We start from the raw sequence: 21,475 nt of genomic DNA, 5'->3' as shown, positions 1-21,475 counted from the left end.
GCATTAAAGGTAGTAGCCATGAATCTGAAGAGATTCTGAATTGCCTTTTTAAGTTCTGCTACTTCAACCCAAGGGAAAAAGTTCTGGCAAATCCTTTTTATCTACTATGGGGGGATCCGTAGGCATCCACACCAAATTGCATCCATCCTGGCTACAATGTGCTCTCTCAGGCTGGTAGAAGAAAGAGCCCAGATTGGGCCCAAGGGTGATGGAAGGCAGGGTCTTCACGACTTCAGCATCAGGAGTGAAGGCAATGACTTCAAGGGTCCTTCCCATTTAGCGTGAGTGTGGAGTGTGCATTTCTTCCACATAGAAAGAAATAACCAGCGTTTTCTAAGGATAGGGTGTAGGGACTTCCCTGGTGGTGCAGTAGTTAAGAATCCTCTTGCCAAGGGAGGGGACATAGGTTTAAGCACTGGTCTGGGAAGATCCCACATGCTGCGGAGCAACTAAGCCCGTGTGCCACAACTACTGAGCCTGTGAGCCACAACTACTGAGCCCACGCGCTGCAACTACTGAAGGCTATGTGCCTAGAGCCCGTGCTCGGGAACAAGAGTCGCCACTACAATGAGAAGTCCATGCACTGCAATGAAGAGTAGCCGCCGCTCGCCACAACTAGAGAAAGCCCGTGTGCAGCAACAAAGACCCAATGCAGCCAAAAATAAATAAATAAATACATAATAAACCTTAAAAGAAAAAAGATAGGGTGTATTCTTTTCCTGGAATAAAAGAGATCTCATGATCAAAAACAACCATTTATACACATGATTAGTGGTTCTGTTTAGCACAGTGAGAATGGTTAGAGGACTATCTTAAATTTCAGTATATTTGGAGTAACAGGTGAGTGACTGTTGTGGGTGAGGTTCTGATGGAGGCCGGGGATTTTCCGGGGAGCAGGCAGGGCAAATTAAGTTCCTTCCACTCAACAGATTTCTGATCAGTTCCCGATGAGGCACCACTGAAGGAAGCACATCAGCTTCCCACTCCCCATATAATTAAAATTTTCATCAGCCCACCAAAGAGATACACATGGGAGACGTCACTCTCCTAGGTTCCAGTGCGGAGTGAACCCATGACCATCTGAGTCACATACAAGTTTTACAAGGGTGCAGGAGATAGCCTAGATATTTACCAGTCCCATCAGCGCTTCTGGAACACTAGAAAGCTTCTGGGTAAGAGTCTGCACTTAAGTGAGTGGGATTCCTTTACGGATGCAGCACTCAATGGAATGCTATAGCGTCAGGTGTCAATTTATTCATGGCTGCAAAGGTGCCAAAGGAAAACCCGGCATCTCCGCCAGCCAGGCTTCACCATCCCTCTAAGGAGAATGGCCAGGCTTCCGGTTCAGGTTCATCATCACCAGCAACCAGTAAGGTTGATGGAATGAGAGCTCTTGTAAGGTGGCAGCAAAGGGGTGCATTATAGCCAAACTAGAGGGCGGCAAGGGGGCCAAAGAAAGGACAGCGACACCTTTCAGCAGCACAGCTTGGCTGAGTGATAGAGAAAGGGCTGAAGCAGGAGGCTACACAGGCCTGCACTGGATACCTCTGATCTCTGGAAAGCTGTCTGCCTCACTCCTTAGAAATTCTTAGCTTTCAGTCTTGAGTTGGGCTGCAGGTCTACTCAGGTTTGGGGGCCTTTTGAAGATGGGACATGTGCATCCAGGAGTCTAACCCTCGGAATCTCATGGCACAGGGATTAGTCAGTAACACCTGGCAGGGGTCCTTCCAATGAGGTGGGAGGAAGTCTTTATGGACAGGCCTCCTCTGGTAGTTGAAATGTCCAAGCTGTGGACTGGCATCTTCGTCTTCCAGGAGCATGCTGTGGAAAGAGCGCTCTACTACAGCGTGACTACTCTCAATGGACTTCAATGGACTTTAGACCCCTACAAATGTGAAGCACGTGCCCTCCTATTAATTGGGTCAAAGGAAGCAGAGGCTAAATGCATTGGCCATCCATGACTCTTTCAAAGGGTGAGAATTTATGAAACCCAAATGTAGATCTAAGATTTAGAAGAATCAGGGCAGTCCGTTTGGCCATGTATTTGGAGGGTTTCAACTAATTCAACCAAGCAGATCTTTAAAACTTCCATTCGCATGCACCTGTCCTCAAGACTGAGGAGGAAAAGCCTGATGGAAACTGTCCAGTGAAGTAGGCCCCCTGGGCACTGTGGAGTTTTGGGGGGGGGGGGGGGGGTGTCCTCAAGTGGAAATGATCTTGATCTTTTCTAAAAAGACTTTAGCTATGGAAGAGGGAGTCACCTCTCTACATGCAAATGCTTGAGTCCAACATGAAAACCGTTACTAGAATATCTTTATAGCCATGAGTTGGGGCAACTGTATGAAATCTACTTGCCAGACCTTAAGCAGGGCTGGATAAATGACAGTGTCCTGAGGTGGTCAAACAGGCTCCCCTGGGATTAATTTAGGACAGGGAGACCAAGAAAGAGGGTGCTTTTTGTGTTCTGCTGACATTTCTCTACCAGCACTGATGTATAAAGGGTACCGTTCTCCCAGGGGACCGATGGATTACTTCACGTGCAGGGGTCAATAAGGGAAGCTTTATGTTTTCTGGCAGAACCAGCTTATTAACAGGTTCAAACCAGAGCCCCCTTTCTTCATGGGTCCAACAGCCGGACTTTCCGATTTCCTGTTGTGCTTTTCTCTTTCAGAGGCCAGCCATTACCTCCCCTGCTTAGTTCCCTTAGGCCCTTGCTGGGGGAAGAGCCTACTGGACCACAACGTAGGTTTGGTCTATGAGTATCATAAAGGAAGTGTTTTTTTGCAGAGCTATCAGCGAGGTGTTTCCTTCAGGTTCCAATGCAATCAGACGTGCAATGCCGAGGCCCTTTCCTGACAGCTAGAGCTGCTGGCAGCAAGATGATATCCGACAGACTCTGGACATAAGGGCCATTCTTCATTTTATCTCCCCTGGGAGTGAGGAAACACTGTACTGCACCACTCCACAAGGCACAACAGCTGTCAGCAAAGAGGTCTGCTGTCTTGCCTTCGACTAAAACACATGCTTGAGCGAGGGTATGCAGGCACACTTCTGAAATACTGCAGGTTTCATTCCAGACCACTGCGGTAAAGCGAACACAGTAAAGCAAGTCATCTGAAATTTCTGGTTTCCCAATGCACTTAAATGTTTACATTATGTGGTAGTTTGTTGAGTGTGTGATAGCATTAAATCTTAAAATATACATACCTTAATTAAAAAATACTTTATTGCTAAAAAATTGTAACCATCATGTGTCTTCATTCAGCAAACTGCAGTAACATCAGAGATCAATGTTCACAGATCACCGTGACAAATGTAATAATACTGCGAGAATTACCAAAACGTCAGACACGTGAAGTAAGCAAATGCTGTCGGAAAAATGGCACTGACCGACGCTGACACAGGGCTGTCACAAACCTTCAACTTATAAAAAAACACAATATCTGTGAAGCACAACAAAATAAAGTATGCCTGTATAATTCAGCTTGTTGACCGGAAGCAGCCAAAGGTAAGGCTATAGCCTCAATAACCTCATATACCCAGCACAGAATTTACCATTTCCGTTTTTTAGGTAAGAGCCATTAGTAAACCACGTAAGATCAGGATTCATCAAGGAGGTTTCTTTTAAGTGGTCATGAGGTGTCATCATGACACCATGAAAGTTCTGGGGAATTTTATCAGTGGAGGAGGGAAGATAGGGTGCATGGTTGAGACTTACAGTGAACGAGAGCGATGTGGACACATCAGTAAGATTTCACAGGGGGTGAAATAGCTTGCTGAAAAGCGCTGAGTGTCGTGTGGACTCAAGAGCGCCTCAGCGGTGTGAGGTGCAAAGATGGTGGCCTTTGCTGAGAGGGCAGCAGCAGGCACAGCTCTACGATCCTCAGGCCAGGGATCTAACTGTGGGCTGTAGTAGCCCAGGGGTCAGTCACAGCCCTGCGTTTTTGGATAACTATCCCGAGGGCATTCCCTTCCTTGTCAGATACAATAAGGAAAAAGGACAGCTGATAACTTGGGTGTCCAAGGGCCGGTAGATGTATTAAACTTCCCTCCAAAGGCTAAACTAACACGGTCATCCCAAACAACAAGGTCAGGTCTGCTGTTCTTTAGAAGGGCATGTAGGGGGACTTCCTGGGTGTCAGTGGTTAAGACTCTGGCTTCCACTGCAGGGGGCATGGGTTTGCTCCCTAGTTGGGGAACTAAGATCCTACATGGCATGTGGGATGGCCAAAAAAAAAAGAGAGAGAAATTTGGAATCCAATTGCAACAATAACCAGCTAGCCTAAGAAAACCCCATAACTGACATTTGGTATGGGGGTTTGGAGAGTTTAAGATGCCTTGAAGCCTACTGGGCCCTACAAGGGTGAGTCAAAAATTATTCGCACTCTGGCTGTAGTTTTACCAGAAGTTTTAATACAACCAGTGTGCGGATAACTTCTGACTCACCCTCATGGATCGTCTCTGTTCTGAGATTAAATGTCCTGGGTCCAAACATGAGTTTGGACAAATCGCAGTTTTTCCTTCAAGACTTTATATCCCCTGATGGCTACGATTTTAACAGGTGAACAAGGTCTTTTTGTGGAAATTTTGGGAGAGCGAGCGAAGAAACAAATCATCCACACATTGCAGTAGGGTGGTGCCTCCAGAGAATTCTACGTCATGGAAGTCAGCCTTTAAAACCTGTGAGGAGAGGAACCTCAGTAAAGCCCCGGCGCACACCTGCCCAGGTATACTGTTGTCCTTCCCAGGTAAAGGCAAAAAGATACTGACAACTTATCAACAGAAATACTAAAGAACACACTGGGCAAGTTAACCACAGTGAAGAAGCTGCTTCCAGGAGCCATTAACAGCAACAGCATGTGGGGATGAGAGGGGCTGGGCAGCAAGGGCTTTCAGTGTTGTTCACTGCCAAAGGTCCTGGACAAATCTACCTCCTTGGCAGTCCGGTTTTTCACAAGTAAAACAGAGGTCTCCCAAGGACCAGCACAAGGCGCAACGAGTCCTGGGCCTTACAGTCTTCTAGGAGAGAACTTATGTCCTGGAAGATTCTTAATTTACAGGGTATGGTGGATCATAAAAGGAGAGGCACTATGAATTCTGCCTGCATCTGTTGAGGATTTTGCCCAAAGAGTGGGGGGCAGGGGTTAACAGAGGGGACAAGTCCAAAGTTTGGTCTTCTTAGGTTTGCAATGTAATAAAGGCGGAGAGGGGTTTAATTTTCCTAAGTGTTGATATGAGCTGAGGGAATACTTCCCTCTTTTGAGGGAAAAAAGTGGCACCATGCTATCTCTCCAGGAAATCTCATCCTAATAAATGTATGGGAGCCAAGCTGCTGAGGAGAAATGGGTGTTTGTTTTGCAAAGGCCCCACACAAAAAGGTACGGGGTGGGAAACGGGGGCACACTGCAGTCTGAGGTCCCCACCATCGGAACGTGTGCACTGCTGTGAGGAAGGAGCTGTGTGCTGCAGTCAGGCTGGGCGCCAGCAGAGCAGCTCCTGTGCCACTCAACACTGTAAGGAGCTTGCCCCAATCTGCAGAGGAGTCTCCCCCAACCTAGTTAATGGCAGGACAGGAACAGTCCTGTGTGTCCTCTGAGTCACATCACCAGGGTGGGTTTGGCTGTTGTTCCCAGAGGGTTGCAACTGTTTGGATTTCAATGTACAGCCATCCTTTCTCCAACGGCCAGATGTGCTTTGAGTCTCTGTCTGTTGGAGTTTTCTTCTGGTGTCATCTGGGGTGCGAGCCAACTGACTGGCCAGACTGACAAGATCAGGGCAGACACCGTCTCCCATTCTATACAGGTCCTTCTGACTAACAGGGTAAGTCCCTGGTTAGGTCATTTACAAACGTGGAATTAAAAGCCACCCGGGGGGATTCAGCATCAGTGGGAAGCCTGAAATTTTCCTTGAAAACAATGTGGAGCCTGCTGTAATAGTTATGGACAGATACAGCAGGCTTTTGGGTGTATGTCTGAATCTTATTCCAGTCCATGGACTTGGGAAAGGCTCTAAGGATGGCTTCATGCAGGCTTCTGGCTGTACTGCAAGCTTGGTCACATAAAAGCGCTGGTGGTTGGTTTCATTTAAGCCTTAGAGATTGTTCAGGGTTTTCTCAACCCATTGTTTTAGTCCAGTGCTGGGCTTGACTTATTTCAGACTAGCATGTGGACTGACTGATAGAGGTTGGAGGGACCAAGCTGGTAAACCATGGTTACAGTACTGAACTCCTCACCAAAACTATGAGGATTCTAAGTTACCTTGGGAAAGCCCTTATAGCCCTAAGCTTTCTTTTTTAAGTTTTTTTGATGCAGATTTTTTTAAAGATATTTTTGATGTAGACCATTTTTAAAATCGTTATTGAATTTGTTATGATATTACTTCTGTCTTAATGTCTTTTTGTTTTTTGGCCACGAGGCATGTGGGATCTTAGCTCCCCAACCAGAGACTGAACCCACATCCCCTGCATTGGAAGGTGAAGTATTAACCACTGGACCACCGGGGAAGTCCCTACCCCTGAGCTTGACCTTTGCCCATGGGGTACAGGAAATCTGCTGTGGTTTAGCAGGATCCTCAGAAGGTCTAAATTTTGAAAGGGAAGGTTTTAATGGGCTTGGTTGGTGAGGTTTCAGGAAAAGAAAGGAAGTTCAGACAGAAGGGAGGGGTAAGGAGGCAGCAAAGAGACAGATACAGAGGAAATGGTGCAGTAAGGGTAGGAGGGACCTCAGCTCACACCAAGAAAGAGGCCAACGACATTTTAAAAATCTATCTTTAGCTGTTTATTTGCTTCAATTTGGAAACGGTATTTGGTGAGGAGGCAATTTTATCATCCTGAACTCACTTAGAAGCCTCCAGACAATAATTAAAATAACTACCCTAAGTGGATGGTTTAATTTGGTAGGCATGGTCTTCTAACTTGGTTCATAGAAAAGCAAGTTTGGGGACATCAAAGGTTCCTTATAATGGCCATTAGAATTCTAAGTTATCCTTAATAAGACTGGTCCATTTAGTCAAAAATGTGCACGAGGAAAGATTGTAATGAAACACATCAGAGTTCCTGAAGGAGGCCACCTTTAGAACATTTGGATGACTGGTATCCTGTTGTTGGATTCAGAACAGGACAATCTGTCCCTCTCCAGATCCCCAAAAAAGCCGGAGAGCTCAACCAAAAGGAGGGAGCTGGAGATCCCAGAGGAGACGCACCAAACCAAGTTACGGCAACTTGTGAAAGTGACAAGCACAAACGGCTCAAGTACCGTCACCTTTCTCGACTCGGGGGGTCATCGTTCCTTGCTGGGTGTCTCTTTTGGATCCCACTTCTGACACCATGTAACGACAACCTAACAGAAAGGAGGTAAACTAAGGCAAACTCAAGTTACTAGAAATCGAGTTTATTTGGGAATAGCAAAGGAACTGCAATTTCGAACACATAAACTGCAGTGAACGACAGGCGAGTCTGAAGGTTTACAGCAGTTTGCTTTTACAGACAAAGACTGCAAACGGGGAAAATCCAGTTAGGAGCCATGCAGCAAGGTCACGGACTTGAAGATGGAGAGACTCTTGGCAGATGCTCACTGTTAGAGGATAAGTCTCAGTCTTCTGTATGTCGGACTACTTTAGGAAATCAGTGTCACAGTCTTTAACTCTTATTTTCCTGGCAGCGCATGCACGGGAGTTTCCCGTTCATATCCTTTGGTTCCATTTTAGATTAAAACCCTTTCACATTTCAAATCCAGACCCTCTTGACTGTTACCCACCACCACCAACCACTTCAGTTCCTGCTGCCACTGGCACCTGCTCAGTTCAAGACGCCTGTTGCTGCTGTTGAACAGTCGACAGTCAACAGCTCGGTCAGGGTCCCGCTGTCCAGCAGTGTTCCCGAGAAACCTGCCATCTAGAAACACTCCTTCTACCCCGTTCACTACGTAGCTGTCTCAGGGCAGAAACAGCGTCTGACACAAGAACTACCTGGTGAGCGAATAAACACCCTATTGCAGGATAGAGGCCAAAGAGGTCCACCTCCTACAGAACGACAGCACTTCAAATGAAAAAATCCCATACAATGATCCTATCCTGGGTGACACGGTAACAAGGCAATTAAGTTAAACCCAACAAAACATTCTCTCTGCCCGCAAAAGGGGCTAAATCAAGGAAAGAAAAACAAACAAAATAATGAGTTTAAGTAACAGAAAATACTTTGAGGTCAAAACAACAACACAAACCTCAAACTCAACATTTAAAACAAAGCGCGCACACAATAAACAATATGGCTTTGATCCAGGTTTGAACCCCATCTCTATCATTTCCTAGCTGTATAACCTCAGTTTCATCCATCAATGAGAAAGGACCTACTGAGAGGCTGCTGTGAGGCAGAATTAAACACAGGAAGCGCCCAGCGCACGATCTACTCCAGGTCTCTCCCCACTTTTATAACTGCAATATGCTTACAGATCACCCTATCTACTGCTTGATAAGAAACCAACAAATCGAGCTACTTTAAACATTGCGAGTCTTATCTCAGAAAACACAACATATCACAAACAAGCCGGAGTCCAGTCAGTGGAGTTTCACACCACATTTTATTTACTTTTGTTTAGCAATCACTACTAAACAAAACTTTCTTAAAATAGAAAGTGATGAGGAATTACTAAATTTGCAGGTTTGAAAAATATAACCATCCACTTGTTTTAAGTGCTGGCATGCTGAGTTTAATATTAATTTTATGAAACCACAGTCCCGAGCCACATCAAAAGGGTCCCTTACTTCTAAAAAGCAATCAAGTTGAAATATAAGAGGAATATCAGGCAAAAGAATATTCTAAAACTTCAAAGGAATACAGCAGTTCAGTTTCAGTTCAGTTTCCCTTCCAGGGTCAAAAACTTTGAGCCTATAATTCTAAATCTGGATTGACATGCAAATTTCCATGATTACACAACCAAATGTTTTGCTTATATATTTACATAAGATACCTCACAATCCTATTTATGGATTAATTTATTTTTACCCCAAACAAAAAAATTTTCACAGGGAAAAAATTTTTTATTTTTGTAGCAAGTTAATCAATATAACTTTAAATTCTTAATTTTTAACTGAAAACATTTAGCCTATAGTTAGACAGTAATTCTATAACTTCAAATTGGGCCACTCTTGAGAGACAAAAAAGGTATAAACTGGGGAACATGGTCGCCCTTCACATAATCAAAAATTTTTGTACATTTATTACCTGTCTTAAGTCAAAGGTCCTCGATGTCTTCCCATGAGATACTAAATGATTAAAATTAACTTAAGTGTAATCAACGTGTTTCTCTAAGACTTCAGAGTTTCCACATAGTCTATAATTCTTATTAAATTAGGGTAGCAGTGAAATGAACCCTATAGCATAATCACTTGGTTCACATAAAAGTCTGAGGGTGGGCAATCCCACCCTATCAACCTAATGTAGAGTGTGACCACTCCTAAGGTACAGGTCCAAATTCTCAGGAGTACCAGACCATATTTTGGCTTGGACCACATCAGAAGGGACAGACAAGCCATTCATCTATCCTAAGATGGAACCAGGATCTCCCCATAGGACATCCCAACGTCCCTACCCGCAAAACCCGGCCCCTATCCAAAGCCTCGATCAGATTCTTTACCCAGCCTCCATCACTGCTTTCCTGAGCACTGGGAGTTAACTGTGCTGCATTCAATGTGCCAGCAGGTAAGTGAAAACATATCTAAAGTAAACCACCAGATAACTTATGTAAATAGCTGAACTAATGGAAAATGGCCTTGTAAATTAACATACCTTCAATATACTTGTATTCTCTTAGCAGTTAAAAAAAAAAGCATCCAGATCCTAAACTCAAACAAGTAGTCTTAAAATTATGTTCAAACTGATTTCAATCATGTGTAATGATTGATAATCTAATATACACGCACTTTTTCTTTTGCCATGATCAAAAAATTTACTTATAAGACCACATATATTACATGTTTACAGATGCACTAAGATTGGCAAATAGTTTACTGCTGCTGAGTGTTAGGTATGTATGGGAGAGTCAGCCCTTCCGTGTATGTTTGAAACTTTTTATTATGTTTTTAAAAAAAAAGAATGGATGAATGATCCACGTCTGCCCTCCCACTGAAGAAGAAGTTTCAGGAAGGCAGAGATCTAGCTACTTGCTCAACGCAGTAATCCCTGGGCCCAACACAGGACTAGGCAGGACACAGTGGCCAAGCAATCTAATTCATTCGCTTGCTGCTGCTGAGTGACAGTCAGCCTGTGTGTTACCCCACGCACATCTTAGCCGCTCCTAAGCAGGTTCTGAAGACACACAGGAAGTCATGTCTGCTTAGAAGACCTAATGGCCACGAGACAATGTGGACTATCTCTTTAGAAGCTTGCTGGAGATCAAGCCCTCAGTTTTTAGGAAGAAAGAAAAAAGTTTCCTTTCCTTAACCAAAACAGTCTATTTTTATTCAAGGCACACTGGTCCTTCATTGCTATAGCTCCAATCCCCCCTCCGCCACCCCCCCCCCCCCCCCGCCGCAATTCATTAGTATATGACTGAATGAGTCAAACATTTGAAAGTTTTCTTAATCCAAGGTCTTGTCACCTTGTCAGTAAGGCCTTCCCCTCCTCTACCCTATTTAAAACTGCTATCACCCAAGTCCCTATTCCTTCTCTCTACTCCTGTTTTCAAAAGCACCTACCACTATCTACCTTGTTTGTCTGTCTCCACTGTGGAAATACTTGAGGGCAAGGTCTTGTGTGTGTTTTGCTCAGTGCAATAAAATACCCCAGTACCTAGAACTGTGCCTAGTAGAGAGAAGACATTTGTGAATGAACAAATAGATGTAAAGCACTGAAAGCTACTTTCCCATAACGGGGTAAACAAGTAATGTTTTAAATTACAATACTCACAACTGCATCCTTATAAGCTTCGCACATATTTAAATTGTAAAGTTGATCTTTCTACCACACCACAACTATTACACAGAAATCTTGTTTTTCAACAGGCTTTTTGGGATAATAATAAAATGCACAGTAGACATTAAAAAAGAAAGAAAGAAAAAGAAAACAGTCCCACAGATCCAGAATGGAAGCACCTTTAATAACCAGCTGACAGAGTATACTTTTAAGAGGAAATTTAAGGCTACGCAGCGAGTGGCCAAGATCAAAAGGTAAAGTTCATGAGTGATCTTTTGTAGTTTTTCTTACTACAGAAATACGCTGTCTCTCCTGTTACTAAGTACTCATGAAATTTAAAATTCCATGGCAAACAATGTAAAGCAGCCCTGCTTTCTCTGAAGAGGGCAGGGTAGAAAACCAGTGGCTGTCAAACAAAAACAAACCTATGTCATCATAAACTACTTGAAAATTGAAATTTGAAAATTCCATAACAGTCACACACAAAATTCTTCACTACCTATTAACAAGGGCAGTGCTCAAGGAAAAATCTCACAAATGCAGTGCAGGAGAGCAAGTACTCACTGAACTAGGAGAAATTGTGCAAATGAAGCTAAGGGTGGGGGAGAGCAATTCTCTGCAGTAATTTCGCACCAGCTACCTTCTACTTCTGAAGTCATCCCAGCGGTAGAAGAGTCAAACTAAGTAATATCAGTCTTTTACTTTGGATGCCTAAACACCTTTCCCTTTAAAAAACAAAAAAGTAAGCACTCCTTAGAGAGCAGTCCCAGACCAATCTTCTAACAAGCTCCTCAATGATGCTTATTATTCAAACATGCCATCTCTGGGAGCACTGGTTCCGAGCAGTAACAGTTCTTTCCTGTTTCATTAAGCTGATGGCCCTTAGGGCTTTGGGGATTTAAACCACCCTCTGGCCCACAGATACTATTCATCAAAAACAAAACAAAACAACACCCCCCCCCCATCCCTTCTCTCCCATAATAAAACTTTTGAAAAGTACAACATGAGCTCATCAAAACAGTTTTAAACCATTTTAAAACTGTGGACAATGAACAAAAAGGAAGAAAAGCAACTTTGAAAATAAGTAATTCTGAGCTCTATTACCCCATGTATGCATTTACGCTTGAGGCCACCTCCTCCTGATGCTCAAAAGAAAAAGGAAAAGATTTCAGTCTCATCTCTAGTTGGTCAGAGAACTGCAGATACAGGGACTTAACATGCTCTCAACACCAAGAGGCTGGTAAAAATCCTGACAGGTTAAAAGAAATATTTTAACTAGATTCAAGTATGAATTCAGACTATACCGCACTGATGAACACATCCCAACTCTAAGCTCTCAATTTCTGCAAAATTATGAACTATCTCATACAGGTTTAAATCTATCGACTCAAAATACTACAGAAGGGTCTGATAATCTAAATGGTCAACTCACAAAACTACAATGTCTATGCACTTTTAAAGGACAACAATCCTGAAACATGTATCCTTTCCAGAATTCAGTTTACTGAGGTCATCAAACCAACAGTGATAAAATCAGCTATTGCAAATAATTCAATCAATTTCTCCAATCTCTATTCTGTACAATATTTTCAAAAATAATGCAAAAGTCACAAAAGTATTTAGATGTTACTTTACAATACACAGGCACAAATAATCGCAGATATCCTGAATTAGTAACACAGGTCAACCAGGAAAAAAGAAAAAAAGACTCCAAGTGTGTGTGTAACAGCAGGTGTTTAAGACGCACTACAGTGTAGAAATTATTCAATTATAATTATTTTGAAAATAATTATTCTCATCATACTATGAGAAGAGGCCTCAAACTTCTGGTAAAAGTGTTCCTAAGTAAACTTGAAAAGATCACAATTCCTATACTTATTTTATCTATACTATAAAAGGAATCCCCTCTGTCACTATAATTCGTTAAGAAATTAAGTTATGTAACAGTATTTTTATTGACCAAAAGTCTTATCTTCAATCAACCCTTCCAAATCTCAGAACAAATAAAGTACTTTACCTTCAAAATATGACGGAAAAGAATTTCCTTGTCTCAAAACAATCATTTAAAAAAAAAAAAAGCAGCTAATAAATTGAGAAAATTCATTTTCTGCGGTTTCTTGTTCCTGTCAACTCTACCTTAACAAGTTAACCACTAATAGACAACGCTAAGTTTTAACTCATCTCCCTCTACTTTAGTCACTCATTTAACCTTTTAAATATACCCCTACTCTATCAGCACCCTTCTTTCCCGGAAAGTCATTTTACACGTACATGTTATTTATCCCGCTAGCTAGTGTTAACCACTGTCTGAGATCATTTCAAGGTTCTACAACGGGAAGCATTTTGCATTCTGTGGAATCATAGGATTCTGAGCTGGACATCATCAACCAGCATCAACGATCCTCAAAAACTGGACTTCAGTGAGGCTCAGTGCAATTTAAAAAAAACAAAAACAAAACAAAAAAACACAATTTCTTATTAAAACTGTTCATCTCTTCTACAGAAACAGTAGAGCTGGGCAAACTGAAAACTGCCTGCATTTTAATCCGAGTCCTGTCACCTTGCACACGCCGCGTTACTTACTTAAACCTTCCAGGACCTCAAGTTTCCAGAGGGGGTTAAACGGGGAAACAACAGCGCTCCTCTCCTAAGGGGTCAGACCATCCTGCGATGAGCCAGCGCAGGCAGAGAGGTGACCGGAGTTCCCGGCGTGCAGGACAGCTCTTAAATCACGCAGAGGCACAGTCACTACTGCAGGAAAGCAGTGACTTAAAAAACAAAAAGACAATTCGCTCTCGGGAATTTTCATAAGCCTACTTTTGTACTTCACGGCGACACGGAGGCAACACGCAGGGAGCACGTGCACCGAAACCCCGCGGGCAGGGGAGCGCCCGAGCATCCCCGCCAGGGAACCGACGCAGCCCTCCTCGCGGCCCGAAGGCTCCCCGCAGGACTCGGCTTAGACTGACGGCGGCCAGTCTGACCGCGAGCGGAACGCGCCGGGAAAGCAGAGACTCGGAGGATGGGGGCGGGGGATGGCCCAGCGACCAGGTGCCCACACCCCGAGGCGGCCGCTGCCACGGCCTCCGGCTGAGGCGAGCCGGGCACCGTCCCGGCCGCAGAAGGACGCATGGCAGGACCGGGGCGCAGGCTCGGCGGCCACCCAGCCCGGCGCGTCCGTCCCCGGCAGCACTTAGGGCCGCGCAAGGCCGGGCCCGCGGCCCCCTCAGCGCGAGGCGGGCTCCGGCCCGGGACACAAAAGAGCTCTGGCCGGCCCCGCGCCCCGGTCCGCGGCCTCCACCCGCCCGGGGACGCGGCGCGGGAACAAAGCGCTCCTGACCTTCAGGCCGCCGCGCGCGGGCCGGGCCAGGACACCCGCCACCACCGCCCCGCCCGGCCCCCCGGTCCCGCGCGCTCCCCGCCCGCTCCCCAGGCCCGGCCCCGCCCCTGCCGCCGCGGCCCCCCTAGATGGCGGCCCCGGGCCTCCTCCGCGCCCCCCGCCCCGCCAGCCGCCCCTGCCGCCGTTACCCGAACGAGCCCTCCCGTCCGCACCTCACGCCTCCTGCGGCAGTGGCGGCAACGGCCGTCTGCGCTTCGCTCTCTCCGGGACAGCGCCGCCGTGGCCGCCAACAACGCCACCTCCCATTGGCTGAGTCTCCCTGCCCCGCCCTCCAGGAGCAAAGAGGGCTGCGATTGGACAGACGCGGCGCAGGTCGACGACGCTCTGGGGCGCCGCCAGGGACGGCCAATCGGAGGCCGCCTTTGGTGGCGCCGTGCGGGGCGGCGGGCCGAGAGCCGCGGGGCCGCGTGCAAAGGAGGGTGTGTGTTGTCAGCGCGCCGCCCCGCATCCCGGCCGCCTGTTTCCGGGGTGGCGGCGCGCGGAGGCCACGTGGAGGCCGCAGGCTGCTGTCCGCGTCGCTCTTCTGCTGCGGCGCGGCCCCTTAGCGCCCCGCACCCGCTCGGGCCTGCGCAGCTCATTCTCCACCCCCCGTCCCCCTGGCGCACCCCGCGTGGACCTGGGCGTTGTCTCGGGGCCCCCCCCGGCTGAGTTCCACCCACGGGAACACGCGCGCTGACCCCGCCGACCTCCGTGGGAGCCCCCCCCAAACTCCCGGGCGGGTCCTGCCTGCGGGGCTGGGCGCGTGGGGCCCCCACTTCCTAACCCTGCCCAGCCCGCCCCGCCCTGCGCACTCAGGCGCTCCCCTGGGCCCGCGCGCCCAGCGCCTGGCAGACCCACCGGCCTCCCCAGGTCACAATTCCTGGAAAAGCATCCTTCTAAAAACCGCTTGAGTGAGATGCCAGTTGGGGGGAAACCCGCATTCCCCCAGGCCCGGGCTTCTGAGGGTCTGTTTCTGGGCGCTGCTTTCAGTTAAGGGGTCTTTGATTCCTTGTGTCCGTGTTTTCAGAAACTTTCCTTGCTTTGGGTGGGGTTGCTTCTGAGGCAAGTTCTAACTTTCAGCACGTTTTATGCGGGGGTGGGCGGGGAGTTTGAAGCCATCCAGAGGCTCCTGTTGGAGGGGCTGCTAAGGACATACGGTCCGTTACAGACCACGGGATGGCCAGCGGGTGCCCAGGTGGACCCACGTGGCGGGGACCAGCCTCTGCCCCTGCATCTGTATTGGGAAGGGGGTGTGTGGGATCCCTGTTTGCCTTACTTGGATTTTCTGACCTTTCTGTAGTGATCTTGCTCTGCTTCTGGTGAGGATGGGGCATAGCTGGGGGAGGAGGCATGAAGCATGAAAGAAAGAACCCCAGCATTCTCCAGTTTGGAGTTCTTTCCTCCTCCTATTTAATAAAGGCTCATCCCCACAAGGCTGCTGGATCTGGCCCTGCTGGAATGTTGGGGGTCGGTGCAGGTGGCACGGAGCTGGCCACCAGACCAGTGCTAGTTGCGTGAGCAGCCGGCGGGCTGGCGGATGGGCCTGCCTGGTCCTCGGTGGAATGGCTGTCGCGGGCAGCCTTTCCCCGGGTCACTTTAGTGAGTTGGTGGGAAGGTTTGGTGACATTCCAAAGCCTTTCTGTCTGTGACAAGACCGAGAATGCTGTTTTCATTTCCTGTGGTTGCCACAACAAAGGGACACAAACTGTGGGGCGCAGAAAACACAACAGCCTTGTGTTCTCTCAGGGTTCTGGAGGCTGGAAGGCAGAAATCAAGGTGTCACAGGGCTGGGCTGCCTTTGCAGGCTTCAGGGAAGGATCCTTCCTGCTTCTTCCAACTTCTGGGAGCTTGGCCGTCTTGGGTTTGTGGCTGCATCACATGGCCTTCTCTGTGTCTCCGTGGGTCCTTTTTTTTGTTTTTTTAAATCACAGCAGGAGTTTAACTGCTAAAGGGTTGATGAATGACATTTTCTAATAGAGGAAGACAATCATTTTGAAAAATAAAATCAGAATTATGTTTGGGGCTCATGGGAAAGAATCACGAAGTATTATCGGGAATCTTTTAAAAAGCTCAAAATAGAGACATACCTGGTGGTGCAGTGGTTAAGAATCTGCCTGCCAATGCAGGGGACACGGGTTCCATCCCTGGTCCGGGAAGATCCCACATGTTGCAGAGCAACGAAGCCCGTGAGCCACTATTACTGAGCCCATGTGCCACAACTACTGAAGGATGCACTCCTAGAGCCAGTGCTCTGCAACAAGAAAAGCCACCACCCTGAAAAGCTTGCACAGCGCAAACAAGAGTAGCCCCCACTTGCTGCAACTAGAGAAAGCCTGTGCGCAGCAATGAAGACCCGACCCAGCCAATAAATAAATTTATTTTTTTTAAAGCACAAAATATTTTAACATATGACTGAACAGCTCATATCCCTACTCAAGTTCAGAAATACAGTTGTGTTTCAGGAAAACATTACCCTCATTTTAGCCCATCAATAGAGTTAGTTGTTAATTAGTTCTGTGCTCCAGAAATGAATATCTGAAACATCGTCTAACTGATATGCTCACAAGCTAAACAAGGGATTTTGTTTTGAAATATAAAAGCAAAAAATGGAAAGAATTACAAAGGAGGCAACTTACTAGTTTTACTGTGTTTGTGTCTGAAGATTCAAATATTACTTCTGCATTAGGGTCCCTGGGTAACTTTTCATTGACTTTTGAGACCCTGGGTAATTTCACATGAAACTTTTTTAATGACTGTTTTTATTTAGGATTTTTTAGTCCAAAGAGTTTTAGATGCTAAGATGTATCCTAAATTGCCACTGTCACCACTAAAATCATGCAGGAGAGTGGAGACGTATGATCATGGCATGGAGTCTGTAGGACGTAACAGATGAGTCCATAGAGGAAGGTGAAGTGATTTTCTTGAGGCCGCATTACTCGTTGTTGTTTTTTGTTTGTTTTTTTTTAAGAGGAAGGATTGTTAGCTCATCCAAACTCTTTTTTAAAATTCTTTGACCACATTCCATGGCATGTGGGATCTTAGTTCCCCCACCAAGCCACTGGATCACTAGGGAAGTCCCAAGGCCACATTACTCTAGAAGCAAAACTGCCACTAGTTGAGTCTATTCCATTTGAAAAGTAAATCATGAGTCTGACTCTAAAGGATTCCTGTGCTGACTTTTCTTGCCCTTGTTCTAATGTTACCTTGCAAATATTTTCTGTACGCACAGACTTTAATTTTAAACGACATGAGCCTAACAATTTTGCAGATCCCCTATTTTCCTATTTCACATCTGTATATATTCTTGTTAAAATGGGATGCTTGTTTTTCCCACTTCCTCAAGGGAACTTCAAAGAGTTTTGAGCTACCCTGGAACAAATACAATACTCTTGGAAAACAGTTAAGTGTAAAGGATTATCCAAATTTTAAGTTAGATGAATTGTTCCTTCTTTGTGATTACTCTTTTTGAAAAAAATAAATTTGTTTATATATTTATTGGCTGGTCGGGTCTTTCTGTTGCTGCGCGTGGGCTTTAGTTGCAGCAAGCGGGAGCTACTCTTCATTGCAGTGTGCAGGCTTCTCATTGCCGTGGCCTCTCTTGTTGCAGAGCACGGGCTCTAGACGCACAGGCTTCAGTAGTTGTGGAGCACAGGGTTAGTTGCTCTGTGGCATGTGGGATCTTCCCGGACCAGGGATCAAACCCATGTCCCCTGCCTTGGCAGGAAGCCCTCCCCGCGTATTTCTTATAATGTCTTTTTTCTCCCGCCATTCAACTTGGCCCCTTAAAAACAAGCCAGCTGGGCTTCCCTGGTGGTGCAGTGGTTAAGAATCTGCCTGCCAGTGCAGAGGACTCATGTTCAATCCCTGCACCGGGAAGATCCCACATGTCGCAGAGCTACTAACCCTGTGCGCCACAGCTACTGAGCCTGTGCTTTACAGCCTGTGAGCCACAACTACTGAAGCCTGAGGGTCTAGAGCCTGAGCTCCACAAGAGAAGCCACCACCTGCGCACTGCAATGAAGAGTAGCCCCTGCTCTCCATAACTACAGAAAGCCCCGCAGCAATGAAGACCCAATGCAGCCAATAAATTTAAAAATAAATAAATATCAAGGAAGGGAGGGAATATGGGGATATGTGTATAAAAACAGTTGATTGAACCTGGTGTACCCCCCAAAAAAATAAAATAAAATAAAATAAAATAATAATAAATAAATAAATAAATAAATAAAATTTTAAAGAAAAGAATTTAGAAAAAAAAGCCAACTGCTTCATCTGGGATTCAGCAGAAGAGAAAGTAATGTGTTTTCTTATTAGTGGAAAATGTTCTGCTGGACTCACGTGGGGATGCTTTCTGTCTGTGTTGTACGTTAGGAGTGATTTAAAGTCTTGTCGCGGGTAACTTTCACCCTACCTGCTGGGTAGGTAGTGGACATTGGGACCACTGTTCCTCGTAAATCATCATCTACAGAGTCATCCTGTCCTAGGTTTATGATCTCGAGAAAGACATTTACCTTCTTGGACATTAGTTTCTTCATCTGCTAAAAGAGATAAGTGATCTTTCAGGTACCTCTTGGTGCTAATATTCTGTGATGCTAGGGAATGTAGTTCAATGCAGGGAATGTACATAAAAACATGTTGTTGGAAATTCCCTGGCACTCCAGTGGTTAGGACTCTGCGCTTTCACTGCGGAGGGCCTGGGTTCAGTCCCTGGTTGGGGAACTAGAATCCCTCAAGCTGCACAGCGTGGCCGAAAAACAAAACAGACAAGCTTTTTGCTCAGTGAAGAATTACATATTTCCACATGCTTATCCTCAGAGCCACTATCACTAAAGTCTTTTTCTTCACCTCCCATTTCTTCTTACCTCATCTGATAGCTCAGGTGTCCTCTTCTTAGAGGACCCACCTGAATGGCCTCGTCTTAACTTGATTACATTTGTGAAAACCCTATTTCTGAACGTCACTTGCCCAGGTTCTGGGAGTTGTCGTTGCACATGTAATTTGGAGGCCACTTGGGGCCGCCCTTTGAGGGGCCACAAGGGCTGACTACTAGGTCTGCTTGTGGCCCAGACGCCACCTGGAGAAAGCAGGCCGAGCCTGGGACGGTGGAGTCCACCTGTCCACACCTGCAGTCATCCACGCCCCCTGGCCTGCCCCCTTTGGAGCTCTTATGGGTCTGGAGAAAGGCCCCTTTTGGGAGGTTGTGAATGATCTCAAAATCCTCTCTGTCCACACGTCCCTTTGTGGGCTCCCACCCTCATTTGGGTCCAACAGGACAGTCACCTCCTCTGAGGGGCCTTCCTTGAACACCCCACGCTGCCACCTCCCTCCTCCCCACTTATTTCCATCACAGCACTGCTGCCAGTGTGCTTGATGGGGAGCACATCTGTCCCCACCTCCTGCCCTGTCCCCACCACTAGAAGGGAGTATATCAGGGAGGCTTCCAGGAGGAAGTGGTGCCCTGACTGGTACCTGAGAACCAGCAGGAGCGGCCGAGCAGGTGCAGAGGCCGGGCAGGGGGGCATGGTGCATTCTAGGACCTGCAGATAGCTAGGGTGGCTCACGGCCCTAAAGATAGCAGCTGGCGCCCCACCGGGAGGTGAGCCCGGGCAGGTGCCCCCGAGGTGATGCCTGGGCCAGGCTGCGCACCACATCCTCATCTGCCCGCGGGCATGATGGGTGGGCACCAGGCTCAGAGTGACGCCAGCGTTGCCATCCCAAGCCCCCTGCCTGGGTCTGACGTCTTCTTCTCAGAGCTCGGGCACTGAGTCTCAGACTCCCCAACAGAAACGGGAATGGGAGTCCCCTGCAGCTGGCCTCCTGTGCAGCAGCTCCTGGGAACCTGCAACCACATCCTGTTCGTGTCTGTTGCGCAATTAGGCAACAATCCTCGCCGACCTGCACTCTGATTATATTTTCCTGCTCCCCCCCAGTACAGTCACAAGTGGATTTATTTAAATGCAGTGTTAAGTCATATTAAATGTGCTTGTCTGTTCAAGAGGATGAAGGTACAGGGATGGAGGTCCTGTTGGTTTCCCGGGGCCGTCACAACGAACCGTAGACCGCAGCTTAAACAACAGAAGCGTGCAGTTTTGCACAGTCCCATCTGAAATCCACGTGTGCAGGCCCCGCCCCCACCCCAGAGGCTGTAGAGGAGGATCCTTCCTGCCTCTTCCAGATTCTGGGTGCTCCAGGTGTCCCTGGGCTCTGGCCACATCCCTCCAGCCTCTGCCTCTGTTCCCCCGTGGCTGTGGCTCCTCTTCTTTCAAAGATACCAGTCATAATGGATTCAGGGCCCACCTGACTCCAGTGGGACCTCATCTTAACTAATTACATTTGCGAAGACGCTTTTTTCAAACTAGCTCACACTGTGCACTTCCGGGTGGACATGGATTTGGGGGCGGCGAAGGAGTGCATTATTCAGCCCAGACAACAGGGCTGCTGCTGCAGGTGCCCTTGTGTATCTGGAGCCTCTACACTATGTTGGGGCTGGCGGGGGGGCGGAGGTGGTGGCCTCCCACTGCCCACCTCCCCCTCAGGGACCTGCCCTCACCCTCCCAGGCCCTGGCAGCATCCCCAGGGACCTGGGGCAAGACGCCCACCTTCCAGCAGCAGCCCCACTGGCTGCCTGGGCTCCCTGCTTTGCCATATCAGCTTCAAAACCCCACCCCCAAAGGACTTCCCTGGTGGTCCAGTGGGTAAGACTGAGCTTCCACTGTAAGGGGTGTGGGTTCGATTCCTTGTAGGTGAACTAAGACCCTGCATGCCCCGGCCAAAAAAAACAAAGAAACCAAACCACTCCCAGCACCTGGGGTCTTGTGTCTTTTTTTTTTTGGCTGCACCACGTGGCACACAGGATCTAGTTCCCTGACTGACTGGGGATCGAACCCACGCCGCCTGCATTGGAAGACAGAGTCTTACCTGCTGGGCTGCCAGGGAAGTCCCTCAAGGCACTTTCATTCTGACAAACACCCAAGCTTTGCTGACACCGGAGCTGCGTACTGGTGTCTCTCATCCTGTGGACAGATCCTTGCTGACCACACACTGGCAGCAGAAGCACCAGCAAATGGGGCTCCACCGGGCTGGTTCCTCCTTAGCTGGGAGGGTCCTGCTCAGCACAGGCTAAGGTGCCCCTCGTGCCCTTGGCTCGAGGGCACAGCCCGTCCTGCTGCCGCCCACCCTCCACGCTG

At 47.4% G+C, this 21,475-nt stretch overlaps 1 protein-coding gene across 7 annotated transcripts in view; it reads right to left on the bottom strand.

Moving 5' to 3' along the window:
- The window catches only part of NAP1L4 (nucleosome assembly protein 1 like 4), a 49,639-nt gene extending 35,070 nt beyond the window's left edge, over window positions 1–14,569 (bottom strand). The window contains exons 1-2 of one of the 7 annotated variants that reach the window (XM_057726050.1): window positions 14,462–14,540; window positions 13,493–13,660 (exon numbers count right to left, since the gene is read on the bottom strand). The gene's annotated coding sequence lies outside the window, so the exon portion shown is untranslated. Of the gene's footprint in view, window positions 1–13,492; window positions 13,678–14,437 lie in introns of all 7 variants that reach the window. The other 6 variants (XM_057726052.1, XM_057726051.1, XM_057726055.1 and 3 more) reach the window with 6 other exon arrangements.
- Between the last annotated feature and the right edge of the window lie 6,906 nt (window positions 14,570–21,475).

Source organism: Hippopotamus amphibius, chromosome 3, assembly GCF_030028045.1.
Source record: "Hippopotamus amphibius kiboko isolate mHipAmp2 chromosome 3, mHipAmp2.hap2, whole genome shotgun sequence".
NCBI classification, from domain to species: Eukaryota; Metazoa; Chordata; class Mammalia; order Artiodactyla; family Hippopotamidae; genus Hippopotamus; species Hippopotamus amphibius.
This window is presented reverse-complemented; position numbering and strand designations above follow the sequence as displayed.